The sequence below is a fragment of the Chrysemys picta genome, chromosome 5 (assembly GCF_011386835.1).
Source record: "Chrysemys picta bellii isolate R12L10 chromosome 5, ASM1138683v2, whole genome shotgun sequence".
NCBI lineage: Eukaryota > Metazoa > Chordata > Testudines > Emydidae > Chrysemys > Chrysemys picta.
This window is the reverse complement of record NC_088795.1, coordinates 47,477,583-47,501,512: the sequence shown is the minus strand read 5'-3', so window position 1 is coordinate 47,501,512 and position 23,930 is coordinate 47,477,583. Positions and strand designations below refer to the sequence as shown.

The window sequence follows — 23,930 nt, the reverse complement described above, 5'->3', positions numbered from 1 at the left end:
GGATTATGTTTTCCCTTGCCCTGCCTGCGTGCACTTGGGCAATCCTCATGTCTTGTGCAAAATGAATACCTCCCTGCACTGTGAGCAGCACCAAGAGAGACTGATCATCTGGCTGAAGCAGTCTCTACAGTGCTCCTTGAGTTGCAGCAGCTCTATACCACTCCTTAGTCAGAGGCTGAAACCAATATGCCAAAATTTAGCACTTATAGAGAGAGTGTATTCATTCAGTGGTGTTATTATGAGAAGGCTACTCTGAAGAAGATTTGGCAATTTGCTCTGAAGATGCTGAGGATTCCAGTCAACTGCACAGTGAAGTGGAAGTAGTAGTTGTCATATAAGCAATGCTGTGCAATTTAACCCACATGATTTTTCCTAGGGAACATCATTTCAAGTTGAAGTTGATAAGCAAACTGGAGCTTCAATTTTTTCAGGAATATTCAAAGTGAATCAGACATTTGCAAAAGGTTTTGATGGAATGTTCAGAGTCACACACAAAAATTATTGGGAAATCACTACCATTTTGTGAGCTAAGGCTGATTTTAATTTGTCTTGCATTTTTACTTGAATATTTTACATATTTCTACAGTATTTAAAGTTTCTGTCTTACTGATGGGACCTAGTATTAATAATTGTTGAAAACCACCTACGTTTTATATTTTTACGTGTAATAAAAGATGAGACAGGAAAAGTATTTTTATTATAATTTTATTTGCTGTTCATCTTTATTTTAGTTTTATGACAATTATATTATCAAACAGATGTGCTCATCATCAAACATTAATTATAAAAAAAATTAAATAGAAACCAGATTAAAAATGTCCTGCCCATAGGTGAAATTATTATTATTGTAGAGGCAGCATGGTCAAAGGACTGGGAGTCAGGAGAGCTGGATTTTACTCTTTGCTGTAATATAGTCTTGTGGTGGTAGGGGAGAATAGAAAGAGGAAGAGAAAGTATTCTTCCCACCAAAAATGATTTATCTTCCTAGAAGTGGTGCCCCACTGACTTCCATGGGGCTGCACATGCTTAGCACCTCAGAAAAAAGTGCCACTTCACCTAAATTCAGATTTCAATGACTAACTTAAAATACTCAAGTTTGCAAATGTTGGAAAAAATCTTTAACAAAGTTATAATATGATGTAGAATTTGCCTATTCACCTGTCAGCACCATAGCCAGTCGTCTGTGTTAGCCTAATATGCAAGTGTAGCCACTAAGGGTCTGTCTACACCGCAAAGAAAAACCCACGGTTGGTCCATGCTAGCTAGTGTGACCAGATGTCCTGTTTTTAAAGGGACAGTCCCAGTTTTGGGGACTTTTTCTTATATAGACGTCTATTGCCCCCTGTCCCGTTTTTTCACAGTTGCTATCTAGTCACCCTAATGCTAGCGGACTCTGGCTCGCAGAGCTCAAGCTGCTGGATTGTTTCATTGCTATATAGACTTCTGGGCTCAGGCTGGAGCTTGGGTTCAAGGACACTGCAAGGTGGGTGGCAATTATAGCCCAGGCTCCAGCCCAAGCCCAGAAGTCTACACAGCAATGGAACAGCCCTGCAGCCCAAGACCTGCAAGCCCGAGTCGGTTGGCATGGGCCAGCTACAGGTTTTTCTTTGCTGTGTAGACATTCTCTAAGGGCAGGTCTTCACTACGGGGGGGGGGGGTCGATTTAAGATACGCAAATTCAGCTATGCGAATAGCGTAGCTGAATTCGATGTATCGGAGCCGACTTACCCCGCTGTGAGGACGGCGGCAAAATCGACCTCCACGGCTCCCCGTCGACGGCGCATACTCCTACCTCCGCTGGTGGAGTAAACGCATCGATTCGGGGATCGATTGTCGCGTCCTGACGAGACACGATAATTCGATCCCCGAGAGATCGATTTCTACCCGCCGATTCAGGCGGGTAGTGTAGACCTAGCCTAAGTCTCTCGCTCTAGGAATGTATGTCTCCAGTATATGTGTGTATATATCTATATAAAATAAATAAAATAATGGCTTTTATATTATGCAAGGATTTGTGCTGCCAAGAGCGGTGTGTGCTTATTTTGTGTGTATTAAATTGCACTGTATTTGTCGCCGACCAACAGATGAACAGTAATGAAATATACAAGAATATATGTAGAGAGTGAAGTCCTGGCCCCAGTGAAATCAATGGGAATTTTGCCATTGACTGTAAATGGGGCCAGGATTTCTACCATGCTCTTTTGATGAGCAAAGTCATAAAAGATATTTTATAAATGTCTAGCTTCATGCTATTGTCTCTTTTCCTTCTGAGTTTGAACAAGTTCTTCTTTATCAATATTATTTGTATTGTGTGTATATAATGTCATAGCTGTGTAAGTCATTCTACAGAAAGTAAAAAAGTGATCGCTTACTGCCCTAATGCAGGGCTGGCTCCAGGCACCAGCTTGTCAAGCAGGTGCTTGGGGCGGCCACTCTGGAGAGGGTGGCATGTCCAGGTATTTGGCGGCAATTCGGCGGACGGTCCCTCACTCCGCCTCAGAGCGAAGGATCTCCCGCCGAATTGCTGCCGCAGATTGCGACTTTTTTTTTTTGGGGGGGCTGCTTGGGGCAGCCAAAATCCTGGAGCCAGGCCTGCCCTAATGCACCTCCCACTAAAGAGAATGGGAAAATGTCAAGGAGAGTTGGACTGAGCTCTAAGAGAAAAAATAAATGACCTAACTGAGGGAGAGATGTCATGGAGGAAGGAGGAGAGACATTCTCACTAATAAGAGTTTGGCTCAGTTATCTAACACACATCACATTAGTTCCTTTTTTATATTACATGAGTAATTTGAGGAAAGGTTATTCCTGGAGAGATTGTGGGAAGCTTTATTAGCACCTGGAAGGGATTTTCAGACTGGGATCATGTATCTCCTAAGTCTTCTCTTGTCTACACCGTATAATTTTAGCTACTTGCTTCTCCAGATATATTTATCCCCATCTTATTCCTTTTATCACCTTTGCTATAGTTTCTATAGCTTTCATGAAGGGAAAAACTGCTTACAATATTCTTGTTCTGGTTGCACCAAGTCTTTCTAAAGCAGCCCTTTTATCTCAGAAATTTTACATATGATCCTCTTCTAGAGGGCCACATCCAAAGCCTATTGAAGTCCACTGAAAGATTCTCATTGACTTCAATGTGTTTTGAATCACGCCAATAGTGTTTACACCAGAGAATAGCATTTGCTTTTCACACAGTAGCCTTAAACTACAAACTCCTCTTTGGAGGCCCAGTTCAGACATTCTGTTCTTAAATCCAATTTACCCCATTTATTGACTAGTGCTAATTCCCTAGTCAGTTTCCTCTGGAGACCAATTAGGGAAATTAACAAACTGGAAAGGGTTTAGAAAAAGCCTCAAGAATGACCCTAGGTCTGGAAACCTACTTTACAGTAAAGAACTTCAATCTATTAATCTTAACAAATAAAAGGTTTAGAGGTGACTTGCTCATGGCCTATAAGTACTTATATGGGGAAGAGATTTCTAATGACGGAGGTCTCTTTAATTGAGGAAACAAAGACATAAGATCTAATGGCTTGAAGTTAGACCAATTCAGACCTAAGACTGTGGAGGACACCTTTTACCATGCACTACAGCAGCAATGCTTGATTTTTCTTCTTTTTAAAATTATCTTTTTTTCTTAATTCATGTATGTTAATCAAGCTATACAGCTATTTATCTTTATTAACTTTAATGAATTCACACAATATTTTAACCTATAGATTTTGTGGCTTCCTCATAAAAGTCTGATTCTGCCTGCCTTACAGTTCCTTCTCTGCAAGCCATCCCACAGAGCCCAACCTTATACCACCTCCATCCCCGCCATTGACTTCAGTGGAGCTAGTCTTAAAGTAAAGCACTATTCCACGTAAGAAAGGCAGAAGAATAAACTCGCTATGTACAAGTTAAACTAAACTTTGGCCCGTGATCTCCTCTCCCACATAACATTCTCTTTCTTCATTTTTCCTTTACATTTAAAATTATGCAAAAATTAGTTTAATATTTTTCAGCCATTTAGGAGGCCTCACTTGCATGTTCTTTTTTCTTGTTTTTTTGTAGTGGTCTCGTATTTCCTATTCTCTCTGTATTTCTAGAACTCTTTCATATTTCTTTTAAGTCCCCTAGATAGTATTGCATTTTGCTTTTGCTTTTTTATTCCCTCCCTTGCTTTATGTCTGCATTCTTTGTCCGTTAGGTCCATCTATTCCTTTCAAACTATTCATGAATATTTTTTTTCTAAAGTGCAATGAATAATGTAAATGACTTTGCTGCTGCCTAATAGAAAGAACTCTATCCTTTAGGTCTAGTTTCTTCTCTGCTTAACTTGCCCCCCTGCAGTGAGTGGTGTCTTTTGATCGACTTTCAGCAGTCTTTACTTTCCCTTCTTTAGAAACTGAATTTAATTGACTACGGTATTTTATTAAAATAGCTCTTGACTTCATAGCTCTAGTAGCAAACTATAGTGTCTAGCAATCACATGGTTTGTGTTTTCTCATGGAAATTGCTTACATAATTTAGAGCAAGAGAAAAGAAATATTAATACAGATACAGAAATAAGCAATTCAAATCCTTATATGATCTAGCATTTCCTTTTTTCAAATAATGTAGCTTTAGCCAAGTAAAATATACCGAGCAGCAAATGTAGTGTTATACTTTAAATAAAATAAACACAAAATTGTAGTTCATGTATTGTACTATACATCTACTATGATTGCCTTATTTGAAAGTGGTAGCTCACCTGATTACATCTATACTTTGACACATTATACTAACAATACTCTCCACTGTTCTAGTCTCTTTCATCCAAGCATCTCAAAGTGCTTTACAAACTTCAATGGAAAGTAGGAATTGCCTTTAAGAATTATTGCTATTTTATAAATTAATGAACTCAGGCAACCATATGGTAAAGTGACTTGCCCAACACCATACATCAAGTCAGTAGCAGAGCCAAGAATAGAATGAAGAATATTTAACTCTAACCCCATGTGCTTTCCTTATATTAATCCTTCTACTCTGTCTTTGACAAGACCTCCATAATGTTTTAACACGCATTCTTGGACCTGTATTTGGGCCATTTGATTTATGACCCACTTCTGTCCCTTCTCCTTAATCCCTCACCCATCATATCTCCTTATGTTCTTCTCTTGTCAACTATCTGTTGGTTCATAAAAATATTCAAGTGTTTTATTTACACAATTTTCCAATTAAGGCACCTGAAGTTTTGAATGATGGATACTTAGAAAAACCTTATTGAGTGCCTAAATATGGATTTAAGTGCTGAACCTGAGGCACCCATATTTGAAAATGTTGACCTTGATACAATTTGAAAAATAGTTTATTAAAGAAGAAGAAATGAAAAGATTATTATTCCTCACTTCAAAAATAAACAATAGATCTCTAAAAATTACTGGTAGGTGAACACATTGTAATGATATTTGAGTCAATGCATCACAACGCAATTTGTTCAAGAAGCTTTGTGTTTGTTTGTATTTTAATGAAACCTCTTCCTGTATGCTCTGTAGCATTTTAATTCTGTTTTGAAGTGATTCACTGTGAGCTCTGTGATTTTATGTTATAGAAAGGAATGTATGTAATTTCATTCTTTTATAGTTCTGTTGTGCTGCAGCACGCAACTGGGGCATATTTGTGAACACACAGCATATCACATATAGCCTCGAACATTAATTACAGAATGAAATTATTTGCAAGAAATGGAAATGTTAGTATTGAACCATGATCATCCTCAGCATTAAGAGAAGCCCTCACAGACTTGGCTCATTGTGTTCCGTATATCACACACAGGAATGAATGCAGAACTCACCTGTCCATGCAGGGTTATACATTTCAGGAATCAATATTTGATTATCATCTCAGTTGAATCTTAACTTTCCATTTAAAAATCCATGTGGGACAAGCTTCATTTATGTTTTTAATGGGAAGATTTTCTGAAAGCCTGTATAATAAATGAAAGTAAAAGAGATGTCTTACATATACAGGTAGGATGCCAAGGAAAGACAAATAAGCTAAAGGAAAATGAAACAGCCATCTTACAGGCAGATACATCAGACAAGTCAAAAGCTTCTTGGTTCAGCAAAAGCTTTTTGGCAACATCATTTAACACATTTCAAAAACATTATAGAAAAAATGTTTTAGTGTACTTTGTAGAAGCTGCTGAATAGTGATATATTAGATCTCATTTGATTGATTTCTGTTAACATTAAGGGCATATTGGGTTGCAAAGGGAAAACTAGAATAAGTGCTAAAATAATTTATACTGTCTGTATATTGCAAGTAGTTTTATTCATTGTAGGAATAAATCTACTACTCTGTCTGAAACTATCAATTAAAATGGTGGCCATTATTCATGAAAATAAATATATAGTGTGTTATTCATGACAGGAGAATGTATCATGTATAAGTGGTCAATAAATCATTTTAGGGGTAGAAGTAATATGGGAAACGATGGCACTTAAGCTTTCAATTTTCATTAAAATTATAACTGCAGCAAGCTGTTCACCAGAGACTCAGTCTCCGCTGCACAAGCCCCCATTCAGTCTACTCAAAAGCCAGGCAGAAGTCTCTCTCTGTTCAATGTTGGGCTCAGAAATAGAAGTCACACCTTGAACCCTCCCTTTCTAATACCTGTACTTCTTGAATTCTAAGCCTGGAGAAGACACAGAAAAGAAGAGAATGCAGGGGGACTTTCCATTACACCACCCCATCTCCCCGGGTTTAGTTTTGGAACATTTATAACTGTGTGTTTGAATCTAGTGTTTATGTTTTCTCTAACTAGTGAGAGGAATAGTGGAGGCAGCCACTGTGCAAAGTGAATAACCCACAAAACTTTGCTTTGTTACTTAACCTCAGTTTGAAGATAGGCGCTCAAGCTGAAATATGAACAATGCCACATTAAATTCAATATCAATGTGTTATCAAACTGCTGTCCCCTGCTGATCCTAAAGTCAAGGCCTCTCTCTCCCAGCATGAACTTTCATCTCTTAAGGGATTGGAAAGAAAAGGACTGTAACCGCTCTCAGGTTTTCAAGAGACTTTGACGCTACTGGGTTGGTGATCTTTGTTTGTGATTCTCCTTCCTTTATTCTCTGGTGGACACTCAGCATTTGTTCCCTCAATATTAATGGTCAACTCCAAATTCTAGATGCATTTCAATCAGATACTGTTCATTAAAAAGTCAGAGAAGAAACACATGAAGCCAAAAGAAAAAAGCTGCATTGCCCTTACGGGACAGAACTGCAGATTTGACATTTCATCTTTGCTTATCTTTTGTTATAGATAAATATGTCTTTAGTATGTCACCAACAACCTAATCCCTCTCTCACTGGAGTCAATGGTAAAGCTAGCCCACCTAACCTCCTAGTACCCTCTACATGCTACTCTGATCTTTGGAAACCTCTGGGCCCTTTGCTTCACAATAACCAAGGGAGCATAAAGCTCACTTGATTTACCAGCTGAAGATTCCTCCAGCATCAGGTAATATCAGCTAACCTGACTCTACACCACATCCGTAATGTATTGGGTAATAGCATGAAAAGATTCCATGCTTGTAAAACAAAACAGTCTTTTTATTAAGAAAACTATTTACAGACATGCTGCAACTGCAGCTAGCATTCTAGCCATGTGCACACAGACTGACCTTCACCACACACTTCCTTCCTGTAACCTGTGATCCTCCTTCCAAGTTACATGCAGGTTGCTACACAGGGCATGGCCAGAACCCTATTATGCTCCAGCTATCCCCAGTTGCCAAAACAGTCCCATAGGTAGTGGGGAACAAATAGACCATCTCTGAATCTTCTCTAAGTTGCGTCAGGAGCTGAACTATCCTTGTCCACTGGAGAGGTGTAAATGTCCCACAAAGACATCTTTTTCCTACCATCGAATGCTGCACTAAGCAATGCTCAGCCTGACTTGGGAATTACCCCAATAATTGAAGACAGAAGGAGAAAGGGGAAACAAACACTTTGTAGATCTTAAAGTGAAGTGAAGGACCCTATTTGGTTCCCATTCAGTCAGTTAGTTTCATCAGTGTTCTCAATGGGGTCAGGGTTGGGCCCTGAATTTTTTGTTTAAAACGTTTGTGGTGTGGGGTATTTTTTGCAGTTTGCTTCTTGGCCAGCTAATGTGATCTAATTATTTCTTCAAACAGAGTTTAAAATTTTTTTCTTGCTCTTCTAATCTTTTTTCTCATGTTTAATTTCTCTGTTGCAATTAATTGCTCCCTAGATTTCCTTTAAAAAAAAAAAAAAAAAAAAAAAAAGAGAAGGCTTTCTTGTTTGGTGGTGTTTACCTCTTACAGCTACTGTTAAAGTGCTGATGATAAGGAGAATGTTAGCAGGTTTTTACATGATAGTTTGGCAACAGAGCACCATAGAACACCCCACTGCAGTTTACATATCTTGAAAGTTATGGTGTTTTTATTTACAATAAACTCATAATACATCATCATAAACCTGCTCTATACTAAACGGGTACATTCTCACTCAGTGAAGAGAGCTTGTTGGAAGAAATTAGACTACCACTTATAGTAATACACATTTGATCTATCTGATATTTGTTCAGCTGCTACAGAGGTAGATAAAGCTTTAGGGAAATTTGATTTGTGAAGGCTGTATCTAGCTCACACCTGCCTCCTGACCAACAATATGGACTTCTGTAGCATTTATATCACCCATCATTCCCAAGAAGTTTCAAAACACTGGGCCAGACTAGCCCCTCTCAGGGGGAACCCTGCAAAAAGAGGTAAGGTGGAACAGGTCTCTCTGAAGAGTTTCTTCACAATCATTCTGTCTGGGAAGTATTTGCCCCCACCACACAGAATGTGCCTCCACAAATCTGGAGCATCCTCCAGGACCAGAGGAGTTTCCCTATTGTGTCAGGTGAGCAGTGCCACCCAAGAGAGTTTAAAAATTCTAACTTCCTGAATCTCTGCATTTTTTAACCAATGACATATATGCATTTTTGGATAAACAAAGTTGTAATTTTATTTATGAATCCTCAGTTATGGGTTTTTTTCCCCAGTGTTTTTTTTTTAATTCCTCCCTCTCTCCTCATCCCTAGCCTTACGTCCTTTATAAAGTGTCCTGCCTTGTACTCATCTTAGATTGTGAGCTCCTACAGGAAGGTACTGTGTCTTTCCTATCTATGTAAATCCCCAGGCACAGCTATTTCATAAGAATAATGTGACAAAGGTAAAGGAACTCCAGCACATAAAGGGTTACTTGCTGATCTGGATGATATGAATACCTGCTGAAATTTAAAATTGAATTAATCCCAGTCATTCTTGGACTCCTTTTGTACTCACTTGCTCTTTGTAAACAGTCAAGCAAGCAATCATTACTTGCCTGAATGCTAGTCAAAAGTGAATTTTAACTCACAAAAGTTTGGTATTCATGTCAGAAGACTGGATTTTATATGGGACGGTCAACTACTCGATAGTAGGGTACCAAGTTTGCTAAAAACTCCTTGTCAGAGCCCTGGTACAGGGGCCATTAAAACATGCCAAACAAGGATTGTGTCCTTCACATAAGGAATGCATGTGCATAAACACTTCATTTGTGTGAAATCAAGGAGAAAAAATTAAGTGTGCAGTCTTCACCCATCCAATAAGTCTTACAGTTGTTTAAAAGTGACCTGCAAAATACTTTGTTGGACTTGTGCCCTTTTTTACTTCTTTATGATGCATAAAGAAGACCTGAAACCGATCTTGGATTCGCAGCAACCTGGTAGACAAAGAAGCCAGGATTAGGACTAAATACCATTGTATGTGAGGAAAACTGCCAACATGAGTGTGAAAGGCTCATGGTGAAAGAAAATAAAAAGCAGTAGAAGAATAAGACCAAAAAACAGAATAGGATCATTTCCACATATTCTTCCCTATAAGAATACAACATATCATTCTACAGAGCTGGCTCTGAACAAGACTGTATACTATAGTGATATTATAGAATTTTGGGTTACTACTATTGAACAAATATTTAGCTCCCTAATTCTTGCACATTGTTCACTCCTGTTAGGCACCTACTGTTACCTGGGGTTCTTAATCTCCCCATACACTACCTCCCTTTGAGAGGCGGAGCTGAGAACCCACTCGTCTCCTCAGCATTTCCCAATTGACTAGCTTAGGCAGCTCCTCACTCAGAATCCTAGCTTTTATGAATCCAATTCTTAGGTATCTAACTCTCCCCATTATATGGGCATCTAACTCATGGCTGTGGATTCTACCAGGAACTAAAGTTAAGCATTGCAATGATAAATCTATGTCCCCTTTATGGATCTAGCCTGAACTGCCAAGTCACTTTTGAAATAGGACTTTCTGCAGTAGCAAGGTCCACCCAGGCAGTTAGCATGCAGCAGGCCAGTAAGAGACAGTTACTCCCAGCTTCCTGCACACTGTCTGTGTGACCCTGCTGCCATACACTACAAGTTCTCTAGTGTGTTTTTATCTAGAGGGATAGCTCAAGTGTGCACTAAATGTTTATATAAAGAAGCTCTAAGCCATCCACGTCACTTAGGCCTTGCAAAACTGAATAAAGTTATGACTAAATAGCTTTAAAAATCTAGGCCTTAGGCTCCAACTACTCTAGAAAAAAAATTAATAACCACATCATAGCAACTTCCAACAAGAGTCCAGTTGTACCAGCAGTAGCAGTGGTGTAAATACTAGTATAGATAAGTCTCAAGTGTTTTTTTGCCACCAGGCCATGGAAAATACCTGAGCCCTGTCTACATTAGCACGTTACTGGTGGTGCAGCTTTCGTGCTTCTGGCTGTTACTGCAGTATGGGTACAATCTTCTCTAGTGAAGATGTACTCAGCACACACAGCAAGCCTGAATGGTCAGACTTGGGGTGAGGGAATTGTGGGAGAAAACATCCCCTCCCCAAGCCATCCCGTACCCAATCTGAATCCTTAGGACTACAGCAACCCTCCACAGGAAATAATTGCAGTGGGTTAGTGTAGCAGATGATCCTCCACATTGGGGACCCCCATTACCATGGAGGAAGGAGCAAGTTTTGGCTATTATTGGTCTGTTCCTGTGAGGTACTGAGCATCTTCAACTCCCAATGTCTCCAATGGGGGTTAAAGATGCTCAGTACCTCATAAGAAATGTTTGCAGGGTCAAGCCCTTGGTTTACACTAAATCAAATTCCACCTTTTAGTGAAACATTTATTCCCATGCAAACACAGACGTGATTTTCAAACTTGGGATTTTCCAAATATAGATGAGTTACTATAATCACATACCACTAAAGCTATGACAAAATGCTGCTTTCCTAGTGATGAAGTAAAAGCCTACAAGCAGAAAAAGGTTTCCCACTGTCCAAGAATGATTCACACTTGCACCAATGCTCCCTAGACTCAGACACACTCTGATGCATCCTGTGTGGTCTGTATTCATGACTACCAAAAGAAGATTAAACATTTTAGATACCCAATCAAACCTTCCTTCAAGGAAGTAAATTGCTACACTGAGAACTTCATTTCTCTTTAACAAGGATAACCTGATGAAGGCTGTTATCAAGACTCAAGACAAATTGGCAAGCAGGCTGCAGCCATATACCGTATAAGCTATGTTCTTTTATATTAATTAGTAAAACTGGAATAGCTTGTAAACTTTAATGCTAGTTAAAATAACTGTTGCAGTGGTGGGGATAAGGAGAAGAAAATTCATGCTTTCTCTACATAAAAATATAATAAATGGAAAAACAAATGTAAGACTGCCTGGGGATTTGAGAGCACATTTGTTGGGGAAAAGAATTTGATAAAGATAGAAAACATGGTGGGGCTTTTCTCCAAATTCCCTCACTGATAAATGAATACTAATGCTTAACACTGTCTAATGAAGACCAGTTTACCATGCAATAAAGTCATCAATGATGAGCAGAAAATGGAGCATTTATAAATACAATGTAACACAGAATGATAAAGCACATCTAATTTATGCAAAGATGTGCTTGCAGCAGCACGATAAATAATATCCGCATAATCAATTACCAGAAGAAAGACGGATTGAATAAATGGTTTTCTGGCAATTTATGGAAAACAAGCCTAGCACAAAAAGGACAATTTGACTTTAGTTTTAGTGCTCATCAGACAATCTTGTTAAAAGACTAAAGATATTAATGATTCAATGGCACAATATTTATAACTGTCTGTTTTCATTAGTGATGGCACAAACTTCCTACTTTTAATTTGAGAAGCAGGGAATAGAATGTAATGCTGGGGACATAAAATGTTTGCTACCCACTTTAGCTAGGGCATGCTATTTAGGTTTTTAAAATACCAAGAATTGCTATAAGGATTTGAATAAACTGCAGATTCATGCATGCATTTATGATCTGATCCTTCACTCATTGAAGTTAGTGGCAAAGTTTCCACTGATTTGAATAGCTCAGGATCAAACCCTTGAGGAAATTCATGAACCTAATCCATTAGGCAAAACATGGCATAAACTGTTCTTTTTTGACCTTTTTCAGTGTTCTATTATTTGATTGGATGGCTATTCTTCCTCACGGCTTACAGCATCAGTATGCTAGAATGAAAAGGTAGGAAGTGGCTAGATAACCAACTTACAATTAAATAATTTTGTATGACCTTCCAGGCTATGCAGGATATTTTGAAGTCAACTTTATTTTAATATGTTTTATTACAAAATGTTTCAAGGATGCCTTGAGCCTTACTTGTTCTGAGGTTTAATGAAATAATATGCTCTTCCTTGTTATCAATCCAACATCATTGGAATCTGTTACTCTTTATTTAACTACTGAACAGACACAGCACAAGTTCCAGCAAGCCAAACGTCTCCCATCTTTTCCACAATTATATGCCACAATCCTAACTTTTACAAGATTAGAGACTACAGGTTAGAGGAAGTGTGGGAGGCAGCATGGCCCAGTGGATAGTGTGATTCAGAAGACCTGAGATGAAATCTGGCCTTACTGAGATCAAATAGGAGTTTTGCTATTGACTGTAATGAGGGTCAGGATTTCACTCCTGGATTCTACACCTGGCTTTTTTATTGGCCTGCTGGGAACTTTGGACAGGTCACTTCACCTCTCTTCATCTCAGAGTACATCTACATAGTAGGAGCTAGGAGTGTATGATTCCCAGCTCACTAAACAATCACGCTGAAAATATTCACACAGCCATGGCAGCATGGCCAGCTTCTGCAGCAGCCCAGGTGAGCTGCCCTGAGTAAGTGCCCATGGGGTTCAGGTGGGTTTGTACTCAGAGCAGGTAGCCCATGCTGTTGCTGCAGCTGCCTGTGTTAGCGTGGCTACACTAATACTTTTAGCAGACTAGCTCAGAGGAGAGCTCGCACAAATATGTCTAATGTGCTGTGGAATCATATCCCTAGCTCCTACCGAGAGATGTAGACTTAGTTTCACTATCTATAAAAAAGGGATAACAATACTTTTTTTTAAATGAGCTTTGAGATTTACAGCACTTTAATCTATGTAAGAGCTAGATATTAATTATTATTTCAGTCTCCATGACCATTCATTGTTTGGCCTCTAGCAAGTCCAGTAGCTAATAACATTCCTGATCCTGGAGTCCATCTGCAGACTAAATCCGCATTTTGTCAACAGAACCGTAGAATTGACTAACAAAGTGCCAATTTGAATAATGGTCCTATTTATAGGTATTGCGGTGCACAGGCACAGCACTGAAATAACAAAGACTCATGTGATAAAGACCACACTGAACAGCTATTGGATAGTAACTTTGGCCACAACTAATCTGGGCTATAGTAGAAACCATCATCCAAGAATGAATAGCTGTGTTATTTTTTATTCCCTGCTATACAGTCTGTGTTATGATATAGTTAGGAGTAACTTATATTTTCAAATCTAAAGCATACTTTGAATGACTAATTTTCTAGAGCTACATACATTTTTCAGACCACGGTTTGGCCAGGTGTTTTCACCTGAGCATGTAGCTACATCACACTTTTAGCATGAGCCTTGTGAGGTTTGATTAAGTTGTTGGACAGCTTACATGCGTCTATGTAGAGAAAACCTTGATTACCCACATCCCGAATAATTGAAACAGTTGGTTGTCCAAAGGTCTAATATTTCCCCAGAGTTTTGACATCAGTACATAACTCTTTATGCACTAGTCTGGTTTCACTGCTTAAGTGCATACAGAGTTATATACTGAGGCCTTTTTGCCTGATTCAGGACATTAAAACTTCACTGCTCAAAGATTTATATGCTTAAGTCTGGCCATCACATAAAGATGTATGAACTGAAATCCTGGAGAGCAGCTGCTGCTATCTCATACTGAGCCAAGCAGCCATGAGGAAGCCAGCTATCCATCTATAAACGGAGTGAGTCTAAAGTTCTAAGTGCCAAGTTTAAAGCTGTCTGAGTCAGCTCTACCATTATCAAAACCCCTAGTTTTCTGGTAGTTTCCAGTGTCACCTGAGATCTTTGGCTAACTCGGCTTCAACTGTAGCTGGTTTTCTTCAGTTTTGAACCAATATGATCTAACTGCCATTCTTGAAATGTGTGGAAATGGAGGTGAAAGTGGGTAGGTCTTGGAAGTTAATTACAATCAGGAAATGGCCATGAGGAGTCTAAATATACTACCCTTATGCCAGACACTCAATAGTCAAACCTCAAAACCTTTGGAGCTTCCCCCATCTCTGTTGAAAACTTATGACTAAAATGAGCTAGTAATAAACTGTAAGCATTCAAATTATGAGTGGCATTAAATAAAAAACACCATATTCATTATCTTCTGAAACTACATACTGAGATAAAGCTCAGTTTAGCACAAGAAAGGCTAAATGTAGGGCTTGTTTTTGCACAATTAAAGTAAATGAGAGTTTCACCCTTGACTTCAATGGAAACAACAGTGCCTCATTTTTCTTGTGTAAACAGACATAGCTCCATTGACATCAGTGGAGCAACACCAATTAGCACCAGCTAAAGCACTGACCCTTAGTGAATAGGTAGCAAGATTTCTAGCAATAGTATTATATTTCTCAACTGGACAAGAATTGGACAGGGCGAGCAGCGGCACCGGAGGCAGCAAACAGGGCGGCTAACAGGGGAGTTTGAGAGGGAGTTCTCATTGGAGGAGAAGGTACCTGTATTTGTGTCTGTCCTTGTTGTTCTTGTGTGTTCTTGTGTGTTTGTAGGGGCCTGCAGGGGCTGGGTGCTGGGAAGGACGCCGAGCCCTGAGTAGGGGGCAGGGCTTGGCTGATTAGGGGGCCCATAAAAGCGGCCGCCCAGCCAGGCAGCGGCACAGCTGCGAGCAGCGGCACCGGAGGCAGCACACAGGGCGGCTAACAGGGGAGTTTGAGAGGGAGTTGTTAGGGGGAGGCAGGAGGGCGCGGTGTGGTGTGTGCTCTGAGTCCACAGGTGCGGTGGGCAGAGATTGCTGCAGCCATGAGCCAAGCAGCAGCAGCAGACAGAATGCAGATGGCTGCATGTGGAAGCTGTGGTATGTATATGGTCCTGGCAGGGGAGCTGGAACACAGGTATGTGTGTATGAAGTGTCGCCTGATAGTGTTACTGGAGGAAAAGATTAAGGGGCTGGAGATGCAGGTAGATACCCTGGTGGAGTTTAGGCGGGGGTTTGAGAAGCTGATGGAGGACAGGCAAGGGGGGGCTGAAGGAGAATGCCCTGTGGTGCAGGTAGAGGCAGAGGTAGAGGACGGTGAGAGGGGAATGGAAGGGAGAGAACATGGGAGGTGGAAGCATGTAACTGTGAGAAGCAGGCCAAGGAAAAGAAGGGCCAGTGAGGGGGGAATAGAACTCAGGAATAGGTTCGAGTGTTTGGATAGCGAGGTGGAGGGGCAGCAGGTGGCGACTGAAGGTGGGAGGGTGAGAAAGAAGAGAAGAGCAGCTAGTCCAAGAGAGAGAGGGGAGGAGTTGATGGAGACAGCACCAATTCTGGGCCCCGGGAGGATTCAGGAAGGCATAAGGGGGAGCATAAGGGAAGATAGGAACAGGCACAGGTCAGGACTAGAGGGATCAGAGACTAGATTACTAGATCGCACTGTTGCCAGGCGACGGCAGGTGTATGTAATTGGAGACTCTTTACTGAGGAGATTGGACAGGCCTGTGACCAGGGCGGACCCGGAGAACAGAAGGATGTGCTGTCTACCGGGCGCAAAGATACGCGATGTGGACCTGCGGTTGAAAAGGATCCTAAAAGGAGCAGGTAAGAACCCCTTGATAATCCTTCATGTAGGAACGAATGACACGGCTAGGTTCTCGTTAGAGAGGATCAAGGGAGATTATGCCAGGCTGGGGAAGACGCTCAAGGAGATAGAGGCTCAGATTATCTTTAGTGGGATTCTGCCCGTTCCGAGGGAAGGGCAGCAAAGGGCTGATAGAATTGTGAGAATAAATAGTTGGCTAAGGGAGTGGTGCTGTAAAGAGGGCTTTGGGATGTATGGCCACTGGGAGGCTTTCGGGGACAGACACCTGTTCTCGCGGGATGGGCTTCACCTGAGTAGGGAAGGAAATAGACTTCTGGGAGGGAGGCTGGCTCATCTTATCAAAAGAGCTTTAAACTAGGAAGTTTGGGGAGACGGTTGGGAGATGCACAGTTAATCTCCACGCCAGATTCCAGTATGGAAAAGGTGAGTAAAATGAGAGGAGACATAGCCGGGGAGATGAGATTGGACATAGGAAGGACAGGGGGGACGGACACAAGGAGGCCCACAACATATAGTGCTACTAATGGGAGACAGGCTAAACAACATACATTAGGGTGTTTATACACCAATGCCAGAAGCCTAGGTAATAAAATGGAGGAATTGGAGCTCTTGGTCCAAGAGCTGAAACCAGATATCGTAGGAATAACAGAAACGTGGTGGAATGGCAGTCACGACTGGAACACAGGTATGGAGGGGTATGCGCTGTTTAGGAAAGACCGGAACAAAGGTAAAGGTGGGGGGGTGGCATTGTATGTCAATAGTGAAATAAGCTGTAAAGAAATAATAGTTGATGGATTAGATAACACAGAGTCCATCTGGGCAATACTCACACTGGGTAATAGGACTACTAGATCCTCTCCGGGGATAGTGCTTGGAGTGTGCTATAGACCGCCGGGATCGACCCAGGATATGGATAAGGAACTATTTAATATGGTTAGAGAAGTAATTACTAATAGAAACTGTGTAATTATGGGGGACTTTAACTTCCCGGATATAGATTGGGGAACAAACGCTAGTAGCAATAATAGGGCTCAGGTGTTCCTAGATGTGCTTGCTGATCAATTCCTCCATCAAGTGGTAGCTGAACCGATGAGGGGGGAAGGCCATTTTAGATTTGATTCTGGTAAGTAGTGAGGACCTCGTTGAGGAAGTGGTAGTAGGGGACAATTTGGGCTCCAGTGATCATGAGCTAATTCGGTTTAAAATACATGGAAGGAGTAACAGAATTAAGTCAAAGACTAGGGTTTATCATTTTAAAAAGGCCAATTTTAACAAATTAAGGGGACTGATAAGGGAAGTGGATTGGGCAAACATATTAATGGATTTAAAGGCAGAAGAAGCCTGGGATTACTTTAAGTTAAAGATGCATGAGCTGTCGGAGGCCTGTATTCCAAAAAAGGGAAAAAGATTACTAAGCAAGAGATTTAGACCGAGCTGGATGAGCGACCGACTCAAAGGGGCGATTAGGAAAAAACAGAAAGCGTACAAAGAGAGGAAGAGGGGAGGGATCAGTAAGGAAATGTACCTAAGTGAAGTCAGAGAATGTAGAGATAGAGTGAGAAAGGCCAAAGGCCGTGTAGAGTTGGACCTAGCGAGGGGAATTAAAAGCAATAGTAAGAGGTTTTACAGCCACATAAATAGGAAGAAAGCAAAGAAAGAAGAAGTGGGACCGCTGAAGACTATTGCCGGAGAGGAGATTAAAGACAATCTAGGCATGGCGCAATATCTCAATGAATATTTTGCATCGGTGTTTAATGAGGCCAATGAAGGTATTAGGGATACTAGCACCACTATAGAGGGGCATTCAGGATGGGGGATTACCGTATCTGAGGTAGAAACAAAACTTGAACACCTTAATGGGGCTAAGTTGGGAGGACCGGACGATCTTCATCCGAGAATATTGAAGGAACTGGCGCGGGAAATAGCAGGCCCGTTAGCTATAATATTTAATGAATCTGTAAACTCGGGGGTGGTCCCGTTAGACTGGAGAATAGCTAATGTGGTTCCTATTTTCAAGAAAGGGAAAAAAAGTGATCCGGGTAACTACAGGCCTGTTAGTTTAACATCTGTAGTGTGCAAGGTGTTAGAGAAAATTCTGAAAGAGAAACTAGTTGAGGACCTGGAGATTAGTGGCAATTGCGATAAATTACAACATGGTTTTACGAAGGGCAGATCGTGCCAAACGAATCTGATCTCCTTCTTTGAGAAAGTAACGGATTTATTAGATAAGGGAAATGCGGTGGACCTAATATACCTGGATTTCAGTAAAGCGTTTGATACTGTACCCCATGAGGAATTATTGGTTAAACTGAAAAACATGGGGATCGATATGAAAATCCAGAGGTGGATAAGGAATTGGTTAATGGGGAGAATGCAGCGGGTCGTATTAAAGGGTGAACTGTCAGGTTGGAGGGAGGTTACTAGTGGAGTGCCTCAAGGTTCGGTTTTGGGACCCATTTTATTTAATCTATTTATAACTGACCTCGGAACCGATTGCAGGAGTGGGCTGATAAAGTTTGCGGATGATACGAAGGTGGGAGGCGTTGTAAATTCGGAAGAGGATAGGGATATCCTGCAGGGAGACTTGAATGAGCTTGTGAATTGGAGTATCAGAAATAGGATGAAATTTAATAGTGCAAAGTGTAAGGTGATGCATTTGGGGATGACTAATAACAATTTTAGTTACAAGATGGGGACGCATTGGTTAGAAGTAACGGAAGAGGAGAAGGACCTAGGGGTCCTTGTAGACCGCAGGATGACTATGAGTCGACAATGTGACATGGCGGTGAAAAAAGCCAATGCTGTCTTGGGATGCATTAGGCGAGGTATATCTAGTAGGGATAAGGAGGTCCTGCTTCCGTTGTACAAGGCGCTGGTGAGACCTCATTTGGAGTACTGTGTGCAGTTCTGGTCTCCCATGTTTAAAAAAGATGAACTCAAACTGGAACGGGTGCAGAGAAGGGCCACTAGGATGATCAGAGGAATGGAAAACCTGTCGTATGAAAGGAGACTAGAGGAGCTTGGGTTGTTTAGTCTGACAAAGCGAAGGCTGAGAGGGGATATGATTGCTATCTTTAAATATATTAGAGGGATTAATACAAGGGAGGGAGAAGAATTATTCCAGCTTAGTACTAACGTGGATACAAGAGCAAATGGATATAAACTGGCCGTGGGGAAGTTCAGGCTTGAAATTAGACGAAGGTTTCTGACCGTCAGAGGGGTGAAATATTGGAACGGCCTTCCGAGGGAAACGGTGGGGGCGAGGGACCTGTCTGGTTTTAAGATTAAGTTAGATAAGTTTATGGAGGGAATGGTTTAATGGTAAAACATAGTAGTCAAGGAAAGCCAAGCAATGGTAGGTAAATAGTATAATGGCTAACAGGGGTCAGGATGGAGACTCTTGCCTATATGCTCGGGGTCTTACTGATCGCCATATTTGGGGTCGGGAAGGAATTTTCCCCCAGGGCAGATTGGCTGAGCCTCTGGAGGTTTTTCGCCTTCCTCCGCAGCATGGGGCAGGGATCTCTAGCAGGAGGGTCTCTGCCGATTGAAGTCACTAATAACAGGATTGGGGACCTCAGCAGCAGAGTCCAGGGAAGGGGTAGGGACGGTTTTATGGCCTGCAGCATGCAGGGGGTCAGACCAGATGATCATAATGGTCCCTTCTGACCTTAAAGTCTATGAGAAGTTCTATTTCTTAAACCACAGATTTGTATATTTGAGACTATAAGACTCTCCGCTCAGAGATGTTATACAGGACACTATAGATTTTTGTTCTAATAACTGACTGGATACAGTTAACAAATAAGGTTACACTTTTGGTGATCATGAACATTCAAGCCTTTATTCCAGTATTCACTACAGTAAATGAGTAAAGGCAGTAAAAATAGAAAATACCCGATAAATAGATGTTGGTCCAGCACCTGAATATTCAACATTGCTGAGGGTATTCACACTTCATATTATTTATTGTTGTAAACTAAACCATGCTCCCTAGATGGGCACAACAAGAATCCTCCATACATATATCTTCCCTGAGATGGAAAGGAAGGCTCAGCCATCTCCATGGCACCATCCCCCACTTCCCTGTCTGGCCCAATGGAGAGTCCTCCATTGGGCTGGGGACCTGTGAACGGGGAGGGGACAGGACCATGGGAGAAGCATAGGCCACGGAAAATGCACTTTGACCTCATCAGCCATCCTGGGAATCGGCTCAGAAGTGAATACAGCTTGAGGCTTTAACAACTTCTATTACAGTATTGACTTCTGAGCAGAAACCTCCTGTGCTGTGGAATCACCTTTTAATGGGGACCTCTTGCAGCTAGCAGGATAAAGCCCTTGCAGCCAGGCACCATCCTAGCCATTCTTATGAGTGCTGATGGAGCAATTCAGGGATCTGGAAGCTACCTCTATGTGGATAAAGCTCCAGAAGACAAAACAGATCTCATGGGATCCATGGGGTTTAAACCTACTATTTGGTCTGTGGGAGGGTCAGAAACAAAATCTTTCTTCCCTTAATGGGAAAATCTACTTAAAAAAAAAAACATACATAGGAACTTTGTAAGTTTTCATTCCTCCCACCCTAAGCATTTTCCAAAGAGTTTTTTTCTGTGAAAGAGACAATCTGACCCAAAGTGTTTAGAAGCAGATTACACTTACAGGTAGGGGGTCTAATGTGGTCCAGTATTGTGCTGGTTTCATTAAAGGGACAATGGGAAGAACAAGCTGACTATTAACCAAAGTGTTTGACCATTAAATAAATTTTGGCAGATGCCTCCAATAGCTATGGACAAGGAGGAACTAGAAAACTATGTAGTGAATTAAACCATACACATATCTCTGTCAAGCTGATAGCAAATTCCACTAAGACTATAGTATTTGGATGTCAGGGTATGAAGGATGGAAAAAGTGCTAAAAACTTCAATTTTATTCAACTGTAAAAAATGGATTACCTTTTTTCTAGACTTCATCCTATTCCTCTTGAAAAGGTCTACCACACAATTATTTAGGAGGAAGAAAATAGTGAAGAAGGAAAAGGGATATTTTGTGAAGATGGATAAGAGGGCTTTAAAATTTGAGCAGATTTATAACACGAAGGTGATGTGGAAAGCTAACAGAATCCTAAAAATGTAAGGACCATTAATGTTGAAAGAAAATAATAGGAGTCTGAAATTTCTTATGTAGTATTCAGATATCTTGGCATTATACTTGTTTAAGTATCTTTTTAATAAAGAAACATGGGGCCCAATTGCTCATAGTGTTATGGTCTCTTTTACAGCAAGCACTCTGGCTGTAAAGCCAGCAGATCTGGTCATATGGGAATGCCTTTAATGTAAGGGGATTCCAGAGCTAGTGCACAACCAGTGTGATGGTTCCCTGTGCATATAGCACACTGGATGTGGCCAGGACACTATGGTGCTCTGACTATTTTCCCTTGCTAAAATGGCCCCTTGGGGTGATAGGCAGCACAGTGTAACACAGTAGCTGTGAAGCTACTATTACTTATGACAGGAGCTTGTCAGCCCCCAAACTGAGCCCAGAATACAGGAGGGGAAAAAGGTAGCAGTAAGACATGAAATCACTTTCATCCCTCAATTCCTACATGAAGAATAGCTCTAGGACCACAAAATATGATACTTGGACACTGGATTATACTGTATATTGATGAAAAGATTAATAAAGTATTTTAATTTCTGCCCTTTGCGTAGAAGAGACACACATTTAGGAGGTATATGCTAGTTGGTGTAGTTCAAAGACCACCAGAAAAAGCACTTATTGCAAAATATATAAAAAAGGAGCAGTCCCTGTTCAAACTGTTACAACAGGAATAGAGGAATTTTCTCTCTTTTTATAGGAGATAACAAATACAACAACATATACTTCTCTAATACCTGTACTGTATATTTAATTAAGTGTTCATATAGTAAATTAAATGTTGATAACAGAATAAAGTATATGGATATTGCATGTCCAAAGCAGACTAAGTTTTCCCAAGAGGATAAAGATCAATTCTTTACATGCGTAAACCTGGAAAAAAATTCTGCATTATTTTTAGGAATACATTTAGTGTCACTGTTCAGATTTATATTTCTGCCTGACTGAATGCACAAGTTAAATCAAAGGCGGCTGTAAAGGGAGGTTAAGGAACCCAGAAAAGGTAAAACAATGACACAGATAAGACAGCCCGTCAGGTACCCACTTCAAAAGGAGTTAGGACAAGAGTTTGTACCATCCAAATTGGAGTTTTTTAAGTTTCCCAAAACTAGGGCTGAAATCAAAAGACACTCAGAGGTTAAAAAGATGTTCCCCTCCTGGTATAAAAGGAAGTGAGAAGTGGTCAGCTTAGCTGGAAGCTGACAGAGGGACACAGTCAGCATGCAGTTAGGCTGACCAACTGAGCTGAGAGGCTGTAGCAAGCTAGCTATAACTGGATGCCAAGAAAGGACAGGGCACACCAAACCATATCTACTTAAGTGCTTGGGGGGAATGCCAAGCTTAGGTAAGACAGTTACAGATGCATATAGTTATTTTTAAACCTACTTCTCTCAGCTCTGGGCAAATAAATCATACTTTGTTCTATAGAAACTACTTCTTTATCATGTAACTCTTCCACAGACTTCCAAAAGAGAACTTTTCCCAGTTGGGCATGCTAAATAACATAGCTGACACCCAGGGAGGTGTAACCCAGAGACCCAGTTAGAAGAGTAGTGGGACTGCAGTATCTTACCCCAAAAGAAGTTAAAGCATAGGCCTGCAACTTGGAAGTGGTGCACTCTAAGGACTGGAAAAGCATTTCAGAAGGGGAAGCCTGCCCAGGGACCTTGACAACCTGCTAAACATTTTCTCTTCAGTACAAGTGTATGGAAAAGGTAATAGAATGGATAGGAAAATTAAAGACAGAGTAAAGGAAAGAGATAGGTCTACACTTCAAAAACAGATTGAGAATATCAACTGATTTTTACCTTACACATTTTGTCCTCGGTTTCTTACTTCAGGGATTCACTACAGGGGTTAGCGCCGCTCCTCTCAGGAAAGGACTTTATAGAACCAGGTGTAAGCCAATCCTCTTTGATTGGCTTCAATGACCACAGCTGTTCTAAAACAGCGGCACTGGACCCAACTCTGCTTGCAGGGTCAGCTACCCTGAGACAGGACCTGTTTTTTTTTTGTTTGTTTGGGGTTTTTTGGGGGGAAGGGGGATTAAGCCATGAAAACATATTAGGATTTTCATTGAAAATCTAAACTTGAAAACCAAAGATTTATTTTGGGGGGAGGAAGTTTCTGCCCCAGGTTTTCACTTTTTTTAAATGAACTCCCCCCCCCAAACTAATGATGAAAACAAACAAACAAAGCGTTCCATGATAATTACTTGTAGTTCAAAAGGCATTTTCAATTAAAAAGAATTTCAATGAAAAATTTTCATTAGAACTACAAATACAGATGTTGGCTATTTGCAATTATATACATCCTAATAAAGATTACTTCTATACGGTGCATGCTCACAATGAAACAAAATATATTTCTTGCTAGCTAGCTAAACATAAATACACAGATACATTGGCTCAAATTCTCCCCTGCATTCATGCTGCTGTGTGCCATGCTACCAATCCAAATTTGTCTTAAACCAAGTGTACCCTGTGCTGGGACTAAAACACCTCAGAATAGGTAAATCCTGAAATGACTAAGAGCCAGCATAACTATTCCTATGCCCAAACTATCACAGTATGGCTGTGGCT

At 40.8% G+C, this 23,930-nt stretch overlaps 1 long non-coding RNA gene across 2 annotated transcripts in view; it reads right to left on the bottom strand.

Moving 5' to 3' along the window:
• LOC122174670 (uncharacterized) overlaps nucleotides 1-23,930 on the bottom strand; it is a 539,243-nt gene that overhangs the window by 32,626 nt on the left and 482,687 nt on the right. The window contains exons 1-2 of one of the 2 annotated variants that reach the window (XR_010601344.1): nucleotides 23,157-23,232; nucleotides 5,822-5,953 (exon numbers count right to left, since the gene is read on the bottom strand). This is a non-coding gene — a long non-coding RNA (uncharacterized LOC122174670). Of the gene's footprint in view, nucleotides 1-5,821; nucleotides 5,954-23,156; nucleotides 23,233-23,930 lie in introns of those variants that run through there. The other variant, XR_010601346.1, reaches the window with a different exon arrangement.